This window comes from Schistocerca americana, chromosome X (genome assembly GCF_021461395.2).
Source record: "Schistocerca americana isolate TAMUIC-IGC-003095 chromosome X, iqSchAmer2.1, whole genome shotgun sequence".
In the NCBI taxonomy this organism is placed as follows: Eukaryota; Metazoa; Arthropoda; class Insecta; order Orthoptera; family Acrididae; genus Schistocerca; species Schistocerca americana.
In genome coordinates this window covers 99,879,166-99,895,919 of record NC_060130.1, presented here as the reverse complement: position 1 = coordinate 99,895,919, position 16,754 = coordinate 99,879,166, and positions in this window count along the sequence as shown.

Genomic DNA, 16,754 nt, shown 5'->3' with positions numbered 1-16,754 from the left:
TAACAGTCCCAACTTCTCACATATTGTCCATATACTATGACCAACAGAAACGTGTGCAGTAAAATGTAACTTAATTTGAAGAACTGGTGTCTATACAATTATAAATTTTCAACATGAAAATAAAATTACAAAGGTACAAAATACATCATTAAAGAACATAACAATACAGATAACATTTGTAGTACAGGCTTTACAAAAGAATCGAAATAACATATCCATCAGAGTTACAGGAATTGTGACATAAGTAAATATATAAAATAATGAGAATAGTTTTCGAAACATTAATTTCACACATGAGCATTAGACAGAACAGAATTAATAATGTCTAAACATCTTTACAAAGTAAATAACACATTATTAATGCCAATTGTATTTGAGGATAACAGTATTCCTCATCATAGTGAATGTAACTTAGTATTAGAAGAGAAAAAAGTTCTATGAAACAGTACACAGAGACAGGAAGAAAACAAATACACAAGGGTACACCAACATATAGTGGGATAACACAAAAGGGAAAGGACAGGGTTTGTTTTGTATTTTGCATGGAGATCTCCCTTTGTTCATCATTATTCCCAAAAAGTCCTATCTATAACTGCTTTCTGTATTCTATTCATATTTTTTTCAAAATAATTATTTCTCAGTGTACAATACTCATTTTGGCCCAAATATTTTTTCATATAACTTCGCAATGCATTCTTTACCTATTCTCCATAGTCAGTTTCTTATATAGTCTACCCCCTCTTAAGCTAACTTAAATCTACTGAGCTCAGATGATAAACTAAGGGACGAGGCAATGCAGCAGCACATAAAACAATTAATATAAACAGCAATAAAAAAAATGGAAAATCGCAAAGCAAGCTACAGTAAATCTAAATTATCAAGCAATTCAACATTACAACTAATATGAGGCAATGCGCAGCAAATAAAAAAATAAATCTGGCTTAGCAGAGTAACACAAATTAAAGTTCAGTAGCACTATGCCTGGCAAACAGCAGCTTATATCTAAACATGACATAGCTCACGCAGAAAAAATAGTACACTAAAGATAACAATGCAGATAAGGGAAATGTATAATCACATCTTAATGTCTAAGTAATTAAAGTGGTGCACCACAACAACTTATTGTAAAAGAAATATTACCATGTACTTGAAAAGAAAATTATGTGTCACTGTTACTAGTTCCTTCTTATTGTTCTTTCCTTTCCAAGTGCTCCTTTTTAAAGAATGTGGATCATAAAATAATTATTTAATAGATCTGTTGACAGAAAGTGTTCACATTAGCAAATGCATTTTATTTTATAAAAGCAATGCTGCAACACAGCTGGAAACCAGATATCAAATGAAATAAGCAATTACGCAAACCAAAGCATAAAAATATCATTCAATAGTCATGTGGCATTTCGTAAGTCAGTAGCTCTCAACTCTCATAGAAAGACACTTGTCATAATCAGGTGTGCAGATGTACGAATATTTCCCATCAATTCATAAGCATTTCAGTAATTAGCACAAAGTACGAGTAATCATATGTTGTCAGGTAATGAGCGTGTAATATTTGCGATGCTTTCTACAAAGGAATGTCAATAGCAAGGTTAATGGAAGTAATGAGGGTGTCGCGTTTGCAATATTTTCTCTAAAGGAATGTCAATGGCGAGGATAAAGGCCTGCCTTTTTTCTTTTTTTTTTTCTTCCTGTGCTTCCGGAAAGGCACACCCTAATGGCTTGTTCTCCAGGTGTTTGACACAGCTGCGTGCCCACGACGCATTACGTGCAGGTGGTCACTTAACTTTCTTACGGAAATATTTACGACACCAGTTTCCGCTACAGTGACAGTCTCACATAAAAATATTTCACAGGTGAAGAATTAGCGTTGCAAATCTGTAGAAAGAAAATCCTATAAATATAAGTGTCCAAATAAAATATTCGTCAGCATTGTGATACAGTCACGCATTTACGCACATTTCATAACTCTTAAAGTACGATTCTTGGTTTCCAACAACCTTTTCCACAAATCAGAGTCCCTAAACACTACTCATTATTCCTTACCTCATTATACATATACATATTCGTCGACACTTCTTCAATATTTCATCATGAGAAATACGTACCATAATAAACATTCCTCAACAACATAATACACATCGTCGTCGTAATAATAACATCATAACACCTCAGTCTAATCTCAAAAACGTCGTAGCTTTCTGCAATAATTTCAAACCCTAAAAAAAATTCTCTGCTCATTTCAATAGTGTCATCTACCTCAAACGTACTTTAAAAATCATGATCCCATACCAAATACATCATTCAAAGCTCTCATAGTATCACAATGGGTCCGAAAAAATATGAACAGTTTACAAAGTACAGACAAAATACAGTTTCATAAGTGTGAAGTTATCCAACTGTGTAATTGCGTAAACATTTATCACTGATGTAGTAAAAAGAATGTTTGTTTCTCTGTCAAATAATCAGATAGCTGTGTAATACTGTGTTAGAGAAATATGGTACCGATGTGTAAAGTTGTATAAGCAAATACCATATTAGCTAGGGTTCCTTGTGGTTGCCACACACATGGTACACAAAGTAAGCGTGTACCCCCCTGAGGATTAATGTAATTATACCCTCAGGTGTTACAGATTACAGCAATGAAATGAAATGTATCACTGAAAACCTTTGTATCATTGTACTTCAAATATCTTTAAAAATAAATGTTTTAAGTACAAAATTAATCACTCAAATGCGTGTCCTGTAGCGCTAAATGTGCGTCTTGCTGTAAGATAATTCTGTGGAAGTGTCGTACTTATCGTCCTCCGAAAGCTAAGTTCTGCAGAAGTCAATGTACTTACCTCATGATAAACAAAAGTGAAATGCTTTATGTATAGATATCTTAGTTATTACGCTTATTGCCATGATGAAGAAAGTACTGTGCTGTAACGTATTGTTGTGCTACGGAAAAGGCAATCTCATTGTGGCTATACCACAAAAGTTACTACTAAAACCTGTTTTACTTTCCAGAATAAAACAGAAAACTGTGCAGATATAAAACAGAAACACTGCAAAAGCAACATTGTAAATTTTCACTCATCAGTAGCGTCGTGATAAAACCGTGTAGTTGTCACATAAACTAACCACTGTGTCGTCTGGTATCTCACAGAAAGTACTTTAAACCCAGAATGTATTTTCAAGTAAACCAAAATGTTGCATTAAAATCTCATTAGCAGTACTGGTAAATGTTCTAAGTATGTGAGCCTTATAGTCGTTACGTAATCGTGCAACTAACAAGCAAGAATGTACAAATACAACACTGTGTCGTCTGTTCACTACAACAATGCATTCGTAATTTCTGTTTAAAAATGTTCCCTAGGTTCTAGACTGGATATTTAACTTCAAACATAGTTGTAGGTTAACAGTTTCTTAAGTCTGACAAAGCATACTAGAGATGTGAAGTGAAAAGTTTTACGGCAAAGACAAAGTTAAAATGCAGATTATCTCTCAATAAACGGTTTTACATGTGAAATGTGGTGTAAACCTTTACTCTTCCTAGTACGCAGAGTTTCAACTTCAACGCAATTATCATGTGGTATACGTCGGATTCTGTAAGGTCCATTGTAAACTAGAAAGAATTTGTGACTCAAGTGGTTCTTCTTATGTGACAATGAATGAGCTTTAATGAGAACTTTCTGACCAATATACAATTTCTTTGCATTTGCTTTACCGTGTAGTTTTCTCCTTTTGTCTGCTGCAGATTTTATATTTTTAAGAGCCAAATCAATTATGTCTTTGTGTCGAAGTTTACGTGTATTTGGGAAAGGTACAAGCTCTCTGATTCTGTTCGGTGGTTCTTCATTCTTTAGTACAAGAGTAGGTGGTAAAGCAGTGGAATCATGAGGCATTTCATTCAGCACATTTTGAAATGAGTGTAAATATCTGTCCCAATGCTGATGCTTTCTGTGACAATAAAGTCTACAAAGCTCATTGATTTCTTTCATAATCCGTTCAGACGGGTTACAATGTGGTGAGTACAATGAAATAAAAACAGGTTTGATTTTATGATTCCGAAGCATGCGTGACCAAACAGCAGATCTGAATTGAGGTCCGTTATCTGAAATGACTTTGCTAACGTGTCCAACTTCACGTAAGAAATTTTTAACAAAGGCGTTGGATACAGATCGTCCAGTAGCTTTACGTAACGGAGTGAAAGAAACAAATTTTGAAGTAAGTTCAACAGCGACTAAAACGTGCGAAAATCCATTAGATGTTCTGACAAGCGGTCCCAAGAGATCAACAGCAGCAAATTCTTTTAATTTAGAAGGAATAATAGGAAATAACGGAGCACGATGTGAGACAGTAGATGGTTTCGCCTTTTGACAAAGTTTACAAATAGACAAGACTCTTCGAATTCTCTTTTCCATATTGTTAAAATAACAAGTCGTTCGAAGAATATGATAACATTTTCGTGGACCAAAATGTGCGTAGCTGAAATGAATGTACCAAATGAGCTTATTAACAAAATCGTCTGGAATGCAAAGTACCCATAGCTTGTCATCAACAGTGCAGCGTTTGAAGAGTATGTTGTTTCTAACCAGGTAATAATGCCGAATCTGTGTGTGTGTCTTTTCATGCCATTTGCTCTTGATGTCTTTCCAAATCGTATCTTTATCTTGTTCATGAGCAATGTCCTTTAAAGATGTGGTGATGAAGTTTTCAAAGGCGACTTTCTGAATGTAAAGAATACTGAAATTTTTCTCGAGGTTGCCTTCTGTGTTACTTTTCTCAAGCCCAGCCGGTGCGCGTGACAGTGCGTCCGCAACAATGTTCTCCTTACCGGGAATGTAGACTATTGTGAAGCGGAATTCTTGCAGAAACAATGCCCAACGTTTTAACCTGTCATGATATAATTTTGAAGACATAAGAAATTGTAATGCACGATGATCACTGTATACTTTTACGTGCTTACCAGAAAGAAAGAAACGGAATTTGTTAAATGCCCAAACGATAGCCAAAGCTTCTAATTCAGTAACGGAATAATTTTTTTCAGATTTTGTTAGCACTCGGCTAGCAAAAGCAATGGTTTTCTGAACGGTAGTGTCATTTTCTATGGCTTCTTGAAATAAATGGGCACCAAGACCGACTTTAGAAGAATCCGTGCTAAGGCAGAAATCTTGTGACAGATCTGGATGAGCTAGTATTGGCGCGTTAAGTAGCGATTCTTTCAAAGAATTGAATTCCAACTGTGCTTGTTAGTCCCAGTTCCAAATAGTATTTTTTCCACTGAGAGAACAAAGTTTTGGTGTAACAAGAATTTGCATATTCAGAAAACGACGGTAAAAATTTACGAGACCTAGAAAACTGCGGACTTGTCTTTTTGTAGATGGAACTGGAATGGCTCTGATTGCTTCTAACTTTTCAGGATCCGGCTGAATGCCTCCAGAAGAAATAATATGTCCCAAAAACCTCACCTTTGACCTACCGAATTCAGACTTTTCCAAGTTGACTGTAATTCCAGATTCTGCAAAAATACGTAACAAACTGTTGAGGATGCGATTATGTAGTTCCCATGAAGCTTCTGCTATTAGAATATCGTCCACATATAAGGTGATGTGACGTTTTAAGAACTCAGGTAATATGGAATTTAGCCCGCGAGTGAATGCTGCTGAAGAAATGTTCAAACCAAAGGGAAGTTTCCGAAACTGATAACAAACGCCGAAACAAAGGAAAGCTGTGTATTTTCTACATTCTGGATGAAGTTCGATCTGATAAAAGCTGGATCTGAGATCAATGGAAGACAACACTTTTACACCATTAAAATTTTGAAGAAGTTCTTCCATCGTCTGCGGCCTGTCTGTTTCAGGAATAATGATAGTATTGATTTGTCTCGAATCTAAGACAAGCCTGATCGATCCATTTTTCTTCTCAACAACATGTAACGGATTGTTGTATGAGCTTACTGCAGGCTCAATAATGCCCTCGTCAAGCATAGATTGTATTTCTGTTCTAACACGGTCCCTATAATGTGCTGGAATTACGTATGGTCTAACACAAAATTTAGTATGCTCACGAACAAGAAATTGGTATTGAAATCCCTTGATTGTTCCTGTTTTGTGAGTAAAAACTGTGGAATGTGCTTGTAAAATCTCAAAAAGGTCCTGCCTATCAGTGTCATTACAATTCTCAATTGTTTGAATTTTATTCTGAATTAACTTATTAGTGTCAAATGCGCTGTCGATATCATCCCTGTCAGTACTTGCAGAATGATTGTTAGCGTCAAGTTCCGTCGAAAATTCCGAACTGTTGTCTAACAGGAGGTAAAGCCGATTAATTTCTTCGTCATGGTTTGAGAGCCAATCTTCAAATTTCAAAGCTACTGACTTACCTTCTTTTTCTAAAGTTATTTCAGCATCGTGAAAGTTTAAGATTGCATTGTATTCATTCAAAAAGTCTACTCCAGTATAATTTCCGTCGACAATAATGGAACAATAAGAAAGTTCATAGAGAAGCTGTGGCTTTGACAAAAGAATTCTAAGTTGGTTTGTTGGCGTACATCTACACATTTTCCAAAGATTGCACCTTGTAATTTAATCTTACGTAACGGAAGTGTGGGGCAATCGTTCGATTTGTTGCATTTGCTAAAGGATGTTTCACTGATTACTGAAATGGGACTGCCAGAGTCAAGTACTGCCGTAAATTTTACGTCATTTACTGTAATGTGAATCACAGGATATGCAATGTTGTTATGTTTTACGTCGTGTTCTTGAAGTAAGATGTCCCTAATGTCTTCCATTTTTACGTAATTACTAGCTACGGCAGCTGCGTCGTTAGTGTCATAAGAACGTTTTGTGGCTGCCAGCGGTGTGAGTCATTGCCTATTGTCTCTTTGTTGGCGAGCGTCGTTATTGGGATTTGGAGACCTAACTTCTACAAATTCACCGTGACGAGAGGGCCCTGCCCTGTTTGAATCCCGCCAGTTCTGATGCAATTCAGGTCTGTCGTTACGATCACATCGTCTGTGGTCATGTCGGTAGTTCCTGTAGTTTCTTTCTTGTCGGTTAAGTGGTGGAGAATTTCTCCCTGAATCGTAACTGCGCGCTGGACCGTTGCGTCTAAAGTTATTCTGTCTCCCGTAATAATAATTATTTTCGTTCCCATATTGTCTGTTTCTCTGATTGTCTCTGTGATAGTCACTACCGCGGAGAGGTGATCTTTCCCTGTAATTATTACTACTCTGCCAACGGTTGTCGTACGGGTGGTGTCTATTTTGGTCACGATTTGCGTTGTAAGAATAGACCTGTCGTGTCCAGTTATTGTTTCTGTCGTCACGGAATTGTGACGAAAGTGACCTGTAGTGATTGTTTTCCTGTTTTCGCATCCCGCGACTGTCTGTGTCAATTTCCAGTTCTTGTAACAGTCCCTGAAAAGCCTCAATGTCTTCTTTACAACGTCCTGCTAAAATAATATGTCGTAAATGTTCAGGCAATTTGAGTAAGCAAATGCGGATGAGTTCTGAGGGGCTGTATGGGTTTGAAAGATACTGATTCTTATGCAACATGTCTTCAAAATATTTCATAAGACTGGAAAATTCAGATTGTTCGAAACGTTTCATCATTATGATGCTATGTTTTACTCGGTCTTGTGTGGCTTGAGACCAATATGCTGAGAGGAAGGCATGGTAAAACTCTCCTTCACTGTGGCAATCGTGAATGACCGATCGCATTCTTACAGCTGGTTCATTCTCTAAATAGCCACACATAAATTCTAATCTGTGTTCTAACGACCAGTTGGGAGGAAAACAATGAGAGAATTGATGTAGCCATTCTTGTGGATGAATGTCGTTGCCAGAATTCTTAAATGTTTTGAATTTACGTGTAGTAATGAACAGCTTATAGTCAAAATCATCATGTCGGCGAGTCGCATATCGGTCATTGTTAGGTCGTGTCGGCCGTTCCATCTCAAAATTCGGTGCATATTGCCAATTTCTTTCATAACTTCCGAAATGCCCTGTGTTATTATTTTGTGGCTGTTCCGTATTTCTGCGTCCCTCTTCCCGTATTGGGGCGCGAGTATCCTCTGAAATACGTAATTCTTGTATTACCTGTGTCAGCTGATCTTGTACTTCCCGGATTTCTCTTTTGTACTGTGTATTGATTCGATTTTGATTTTGTTTGAATTTTCTTATTTGTTCATACTCTTCTGTGTCAGTGAAGGCTACGGGTCTTGTGTCATTCAGATCATCATCTACCTTTGTAGATAAGTTAGTGACCTGATCCGAAAGTTCGGCTGCTTTCTCCGATAGTGTACTTATTTCCTCCATGTGTCTTTCTGAACCAATTTTCAGGGTATCTACTGTGTCCTTTAAGTTTTCCTGAGTTCTTGCAGGTTGCGTAACCGAATCGGTAGATGCAACTGAGTCAATTTTAGTTTGCAAGGTCTCATGATTTTCATGAACAATAGTTTGCAGTTCTTTTATGGCTGCTTCGTGATTCTGTAATACATTTTCATGACGCGAAAAAATAGGTTGGAAATGCTCACAAATTTGTGTTTTTACGTCATTACAGACCTTTTGACATTTCGATTCGATGTTATGTAACTCAGTGGTTAAATCTTCACGTGTTTGTTCAAGTGTAGTGTCTAACTTTTGAAGATTTTGTTTCATTGTGTCTAACTTTTTGAGATTTTGTTCCACTGTGTCTAACTTTTTGAGATTTTGTTCCACTGTGTCTAACTTTTTAAGATTTTGTCCCATTTGTCTCTGATTTTGTTCCATTTGTTGCATTAATTGCAATAATAATGTAGTAGTGTCTGGAATCTGTTTCTCTACGCTTTTCGGCAGTGCATTTGCACCGGCAACATTCACATTTTGACAAGCAGAAAATGCGTCTTGACTTATTTGAGAAAACGGTGATAACCCAAAACCTGAATCTACAGTATTTGCGAAATTGTGTCCTGTCATTTCGGATTCCTGAGGCGAGCTGTTGCCGACCGATCGATCGATAATGCTTCTCTGTTCACTACCTGTTTCACTGTCTACACCATTGTTTGCAGCCCGCTCCATATCCCTATGCACAATTACCAAATTACTACTTTGAACATCAGTTAATTCATTACTCGGTGGCGCTAACACACTGCTTTCATTTTCACTGTCATTTCTCAGTTTACTTTGGAGCCTAGTATTACGTTTTTCACACGCCATTATTGTCACAATATTTCACACGACAACACAGAAAAGCACAATTTGAAGAGCAAAAATAAGAGAACACATTAACATAACACTGAAAATAATACCTAGTTAATTGCAGCTGCGAAATACTTGGTGCAAATCTACATGCATGCCACAACTGTTTTACTGTACAACAATGAAAGACTGCAACTACAAAGGAGATTTTCTCTACAATTACGAGCTAGCAATAAACAAAATCTACACTAATTACACAAACTACAACAAAAAATCAGAAGATTCCAGTGAGGTATCCTCGGCTAAGGGTCGACATATGAAACGTCCCCTTTGAACAATTATACATGACTGTGCTTAACCTGACACACAATATTTTTAGCGCAACGCAATCTGACTTTCAAAATTCCCTATAAAAGAATGGCCCTGACTAACATTAAACTATACCTTTCACAAATCACTTACCTCACAAAAATCTTCGCTGCTCAAGCTACTGCAATACAGCGAGTGCCACTACTGCCAGCTAAATAAAAGATTCAAACTACGGAAGGCACTAACTACTGATAGGGATAGTTAGCAAATGAAAGATATTAATAGAGAACAAACAATGTATTTACCTTGATATCATCATATATAAATATAGCAGTTCATGACAAATTTCAAAACTCCGCCATCTCTCTCCCCACATCCACCACTGCTGGCGGCTCACCTCCAACTGCGCAACGCTACGCGCTGTTCACAGCCAGCTGCCTAACACTACAATGGCGAGTATTACAACAATGCAAAGCAGCCACAGACTGCACACAGCACAGCCAGTGATTTTCATATTGAGCGCTACGTAACGTTGCCAATAAGAAAACATAAACAGCCTACTTACATAGAGAAAACATAAACAGCCTACTTACATTACACGCGTACAAGTAGGGTAACTTTGAATCCCTGTATCTCGCAAACGGACAAAGATGTCAAGAAATTTTCGAAGGTTGTTTGAAATCTGGATCTTAGGAACATATGGGCAGAATTTTAGCCATTTGCTGTTCATAGGCGTCTTGAAATCCGAAGTTCGGTCTTCGTAACCAAAAACCACTCTTTTGGGGAGTTTCTCGATAACGGATACATATTTTAGAAAACGGTAAGACTGTACTTCGATGTAAATACCCAGCGAATACACTGTTAACTGTCTACCGCCAATACAACGCGAGGTGTGAGCCCCGGAAAAATCCCATTTTTATGCGTGGCGTTTTGGATCATACAGATAGCTCGTGCTGTCGCATACGTACCGATAAAATTACGTTGTCCGCGTATCCTGCAGACACAGTTCTACTGCAGTAACGGTAACAGGCGCATCACAGTATACGAGTGAACTGGAGCGGCAACTGGAAACGTGCTCCGGAGCTGAAGTACGCGAGACAGTACAATTCCTGTTGGCAAAACGTCTAAACTGCACACAGATTCATCGTGAAGTTCTAACGATCTGTGGACTAAACATTGTTTCGCGTCTGGCCATAGTGAAATGTTACCAAAAACCTGACGAAGGGTGAACAGACTTGGGTAGTGCTGATCGGGAAGTCCAGCTCTTGCACCATGCGATTTCTTTCTTTCCGGCAATCCGAGAGAACATCTGGGGGAAGAGATTTTTCAATTATGATAACGTTCACAAAAGCAGTTCTGGAATGGCTCCTTGACTAAAGAGTGGATTTCTGTCGTCGGGACGACGACGGTTCAATCCCGCGTCCGGCAATCCTGATTTAGGTTTTCCGTGATTTCCCTAAATCGCTCCAGGCAAATGCTGGGATGGTTCCTTTGAACGGCTGACTTCCTTGCCCATCCTTCCCTAATCCGTTGAGACCGATGACCTCGCTGTTTGGTCTCTTCCCCCAAACAACCCAACCAACCTCTTGCGTCGAGGAATTGAACGACTGGCAGAACATTCTGACCGTTCTTTATAGAGACTTAGTGAATATGTTGAAAAATAGTGTCATGTACCTATGCCACTTTGAAGTGTAGTGCAGCAATCAATAAAAAGTACTTGGTCTTCCATAACAGCGTGTAACACATCCTACTGTCAGACAAGACGGTAAATGCCTTCATGGATAAATGGCTTGCAATACTCTATGAAACCATGATTGCAGCCAGGCATGCACCTCTTCATCCGAGACACTCGACGGCCACGAGTGTCTTTCTTCAGGGCTCCAAACGTAAGGAAACCGCATGAGAAAAGATCGGGACTGTATGGAGGATGTGTCAGGGCTTACCATCTAAACTTCTGCAGTGTAGCATATTGGCGGGCATTATTCTGCCATCCGACAACATTCCTGGGCGATTGGTGCGCTTCAGTTTTTGCAAAGTGCCCATGTACTGCTGTATGTTAATTGTGGAGCAGTGTTCTAGAAAGCCAATGAACGGTAAGACAAAGAAAAAGATCATCGTGACTTTCCTGGAGCTGGCGTGCCTGTTCTTGCGACTACGCTGTACAAGTTTCACTGGGAACCCCTTACACGTCCTCAGTACTGTCTCGGTTTCTCCCCGCGTAATTTCCATATTTTTGGAGGCCTAAAGAAAGACATTCGCAGCTATCGATTTGCTTCGGATGAAAAGATGCTCGCCTGGGAACAATCATAATTCCATAGGCAGCCTGGAAATATTTTTTCATGACGGCATTGACCATCCTGTGTCACAGTGAGATAAATGTATTAACAGTTATGGCGATTACTTTTGAAATAATAAACAGTTTACTCAGGCTTTTCATCTGTCTCATTTTCAATTGACTGCCCCTTATATTTCGTCAATATCAAGAATGTTTTGCGAAACAGTACCTATTATGCAAAGGTAGAAGCAATGCATTAATTTGAAGACTTCCATCTATTAATTAAATTTCATTATCATACTACAAGGCAATCCATGAAGCCATGAGCCGGCCGAAGTGGCCGTGCGGTTAAAGGCGCTGCAGCCTGGAACCGCAAGACCGCTACGGTCGCAGGTTCGAATCCTGCCTCACGCATGGATGTTTGTGATGTCCTTAGGTTAGTTAGGTTTAACTAGTTCTAAGTTCTAGGGGACTAATAACCTCAGCAGTTGAGTCCCATGGTGTTCAGAGCCATTTGAACCATGAAGCCATGAATAAATAATGTAGCGAAGAACAGGGTTGTTCATAAATACACTGCCGGAAAAAGTAATACACCGCTTTAGAGATTTCTAATTCACTCAAGATTTACTGTTGGAAGAGTGTATACGGAGAAAATGACAAGATTAGATTTATAGATCAATAACACACGCAGTTCTGAGGTACAAGATATCACCCCATGCTGAACCACCCACATCAGTACGTGTTGTAACTTCCACGGGCGGCAATTCAGGCACTGATTCTGTCATCCTATAGGCGGCAAATACTGTCCCTGGAGTCCGCAGCTCGTGGTCTTGCGGTAGCGTTCTCGCTTCCCGCGCACGGGGTCCCGGGTTCGCCCATCCAGACGATACTAAGTACTGCGAGATCGACAGTAATAATGAATAGTTGGAAAACAAAACTGATAAATCTTCCTGGCAGATTAAAACTGTATGCCCGACCGAGACTCGAACTCGGGACCTTTGCCTTTCGCGGGCAAGTGCTCTACCATCTGAGCTACCGAAGCACGACTCACGCCCGGTCCTCACAGCTTTACTTCTGCCAGTAGAAACTGGACAGATCCGTGAGGCAAGGCTGTCCATTGTCAATGGCTCTATTCGCTATAGCACTGGACCCGCTGCTGCGGAAACTCACAAATGACATCAGAGGATTCTCCGTAGGAGACAAAGCAATAGCATGCATAGCCTACGCTGACGACCTAGGCATCTTTATTGAAGACCAGGAAGATATTGGGAGAGTAGAAACCATCATGAACACACTCCAAAAAGCGTCAGGCGCCCAAACCAACCCCAGAAAAACAGTGCTACTGCCGATAGGGAATCAACGACTCAAACCAGACAGCCAGTGGTATAAAATAGCAGAAAGCCATAAAGTCCTTGGAATATATATACAGTCTTGTCCACTTAGAATGGCCGCATACAACTGGAGGGACGTGCTACACACCATAAGAGGTCTCTCCAGACAGCACGCGAACCGGAAGCTAACAATCCACCAGAAAACAGAACTGATAAACACGACGATCCTGTCGAAAGCATGGTACCTAGCGCAAATCTTAAGCATCCCGACAGAAATTGCGCGAGCACTAACGAGCGCAGTGTACTACCTGTTGTGGCGTCGAAATATATTCAAAGTGGCGCTCGCTGCCAACGAAAGAAGGGGGACTAGGTCTAGTTGATATAAAGACCAAATGTGCAGCCCTTCTACTGAAACGAACGCTCGCCAACCAGGACAAAAACCTTGACAGCGTCACAGCCAAGATAATTGGAAGATACAAGCCCGCATCACAAGAAGCGCCGGTCGACACGAGGCACATTCCCTTCAGAATGCGACACGTCAGGCTGCACTACTCCAACAAAAGTTACGTTCTGGACACCGTGGCGAACCCCAGCCACAGAACAGCCAAGAGAATATACTGGGCCCTCAGGGGGAAGCCGGCAAAAAACAAAATTGAACACAAACTCCCGCAATACAATTGGAAACAAATATGGGGAAACGTCTCGGAAAACGGGTTGCCTAAACATGCGAAGGAGACATGGTACAAAATAATTAACAGAACGGTACCAACCAACCAAAGACTGGCGGAGATAAAACTCGTCGCAAGTGACAAGTGTGACGTATGTGGCATGACCGACACCCTCGAGCACCGATTCACCTGCGGGAATGCTATCATCCGGGAAGCGTGCCAGCAGATGGTGGCCCACATCAACAGAACGGCGCCGGGAAGCATCACAGTGGAAGCAATCAGCGCCCCAGACTGCAACCCATTTCCACGACCCAAGCGACTGGCGACTCTCTGGATCCTCGCCATGACGGCACACGCCATCGTAGCGCGGAGGCAGACCGACCAGCTGGCCTTCCTGATGGACCTCTGGGAGGAGAACAAGACGGCCCAGTAGCACAGGCGCTACCGCGAGAACTTCAAAAACTTCCTGCAGATTCCACTGCAGACAGCAATCGCCAGAGTCCTTCCCAGCCTGTGACCCTCAGCACCGCCACCAGCCACCTCACCACACTCACCACAAGAATAACGTGTGCAGTGATAGTGATAAGTGCAACACAAAAGATAAAGTGCTTTCTCCTCTCGCATCAAATAGTGAAGTATAGCAGTATAAAGTGTTTCTTGTTAGTGAAATCAGTGATACAAAGTGCTTCTCACCAAAGATCTGTCATGCTCGCAGCCAAAACAGTGTCAAAAGTATGCCCAGTAGTACTACCAGTTTGTTTCTTTCAATTAACTTTTTTCCATAATTTGTACTATACTGACTAGGAAACAAGTATTACTCATTATTATTATTATTATTATTATTATTATTATTATTATTATTATATTTTTTTAAATGATTTCCTTTACTTTGTGCCTATAAAATTCAATTGTTTACTCACACTCTCCTTTCTGCTTCTCTTATGTAATATGACAAAATTTTCTCTCTTCTTCAATTTAGGTATATTCTGTAGTATAAGTAAAAAAGTTTCTTGCACTTCTGCTCCATCTATCATGGTGACGTTCCCCTCATACTGTCCTACTTAACAGTGTAAACTAGAGGAAGAGATCAAACCAGAATACACAATGTGCCTGTGGCATCACTAGTGCATCACATACAGAAACATAAACTCAAAATCAATGCATCGATGCCAAATATAAACCGTTATGCCTGTCCTGAAATCTCTACCCCCCCCCCCACACACACATAAAAAAAACGACAAATGGCCATGTAAAAGGGTTTAAGGAACAACAATAAGAGAAAAACGAAAAAGGAAAATATAAAAACGAAAACATATAAAATGACAGTAATATTAACCAACACTAGGAATATAATAGGTTAATAGAATAAAATGTCTTCTTTTTTAAATGTATCGTTGTTAATATATTTAAATAAATATATATGGTTACAAAAAAAAATGATTCCCGGCGGGGTCAGTGATTTTCTCTGCCTCGAGATGACTGGGTGTTGTATGTCTTTCATCATCATTTCCTCACCATTGACTTGCAAGTCGCCGAAGTGGCGTCAGCTAAAAAGGACTTCCAATATCGGCGGCCGAACACCCCGCATGGGGTCTTCCGGCCAACAATGCCGTATGATCACTTCATTTCACTGTCCCTAGATACGTTATTCCACGCCTGCTCGACTTGTTCACATAGTTGTCGGTTTACGAGTTACTTCTCGTCCCATCATATCCCACACTTGCTCGATTGGAGACAAGTCTGGAGACCGTGCTGTCCAAGGAAATTGCTGTTCATCTTGCAGAGCATGTTGAGTTTCACGCCCAGTGTGTGGGCGAGCATTATCCTGTTGGAACGACACATAACCATCCTGTTGCAATAACGTTGAAAGAAGGGGTCTAACAACATTCTGCACGTCTCCTCCAGAAACACCGAAGGTCAACGAGAGTTGTAGCATATCGCTCTCCAAGCCGTAAGGCCTGTGTGCCTTGGATGACTGCACTCTACGAGACAGTGTTCACCAGGTCTAGGTCGTGCAGGCGGAATCCGATTTCATCGCTGCAGACCATTTCATTTTCCAAGTGATGCTCTGATGGCACTAGACGAACCTTGCATGTCGATGCTGTAGCGTGAGAGGGACACAGGGCAGAGGTGTGCGTGCCCATAGTCCCACCGCTAATAACCCGTTCGCAAGAATTTGTGTTGACACTTCAGGATTCAGAAGCACTCTTAGCTGTGCTGTGGTAGCTGTAGAATCTGTCACTGCTGCCATTACAATACGACGATCCTGCTGTGCTGCGTCGACCTCTAGGGGCGTGAGAATGTTCACGTGACCACTGATACCACGACTGATGGAGCACGTCCAACTTGTGTGGCAGTTCCCCGAAGGGACCGTCGCTCCACTCGGAAGGCCACAACTTGACCTCGTTCAAACGCGCTCAGCTGGCTGTAGGAAGCATCTGGGAATCTCCGTGGTATGGTGGTCTGCTTGCTTCACACATTTGCACCACTCTGATCTTTCTGGCTGTGAACATTCTCAGTTAAAGAGTTGACGCAGATGGTGCTCTCGTAGCTGTGCCACTACACTATCTGTTGGCGGACGACGTTGAAACTATTATCAGTACGTCTACTATGCCCAGGTGGCGTACTCCGTCATCGGATAAAAATCGGAGTCGTCTTTCCAGGTGAACTAATTTTTTTTTTTTTCGGCAGTGCATCTTTGGGATTTCGGTAGACGACTGCGTGAAATAAAAGGCATACAGAAAAGTTACACAAAACAGTGGATAGAGCAGCTCTCCACGTTTACATTCGTAATACGTGCCGTGGTGTAGTGCACCAGGGAACAGGCGTGTCAGAACATGTAGGCAAATCATCAGATCCATAATGTCAAACAGAACTAAATTAGTTCTCGCCTGCAGATAGAGAACCCCAACGACAAGATTTCGAAAGAAGCTGCCGTCCCGCCATGCCAGGAAATCAGTGTCAGCGACTTCAACAAAATCCTCACACCTACTGAGGTTTTCCACCTT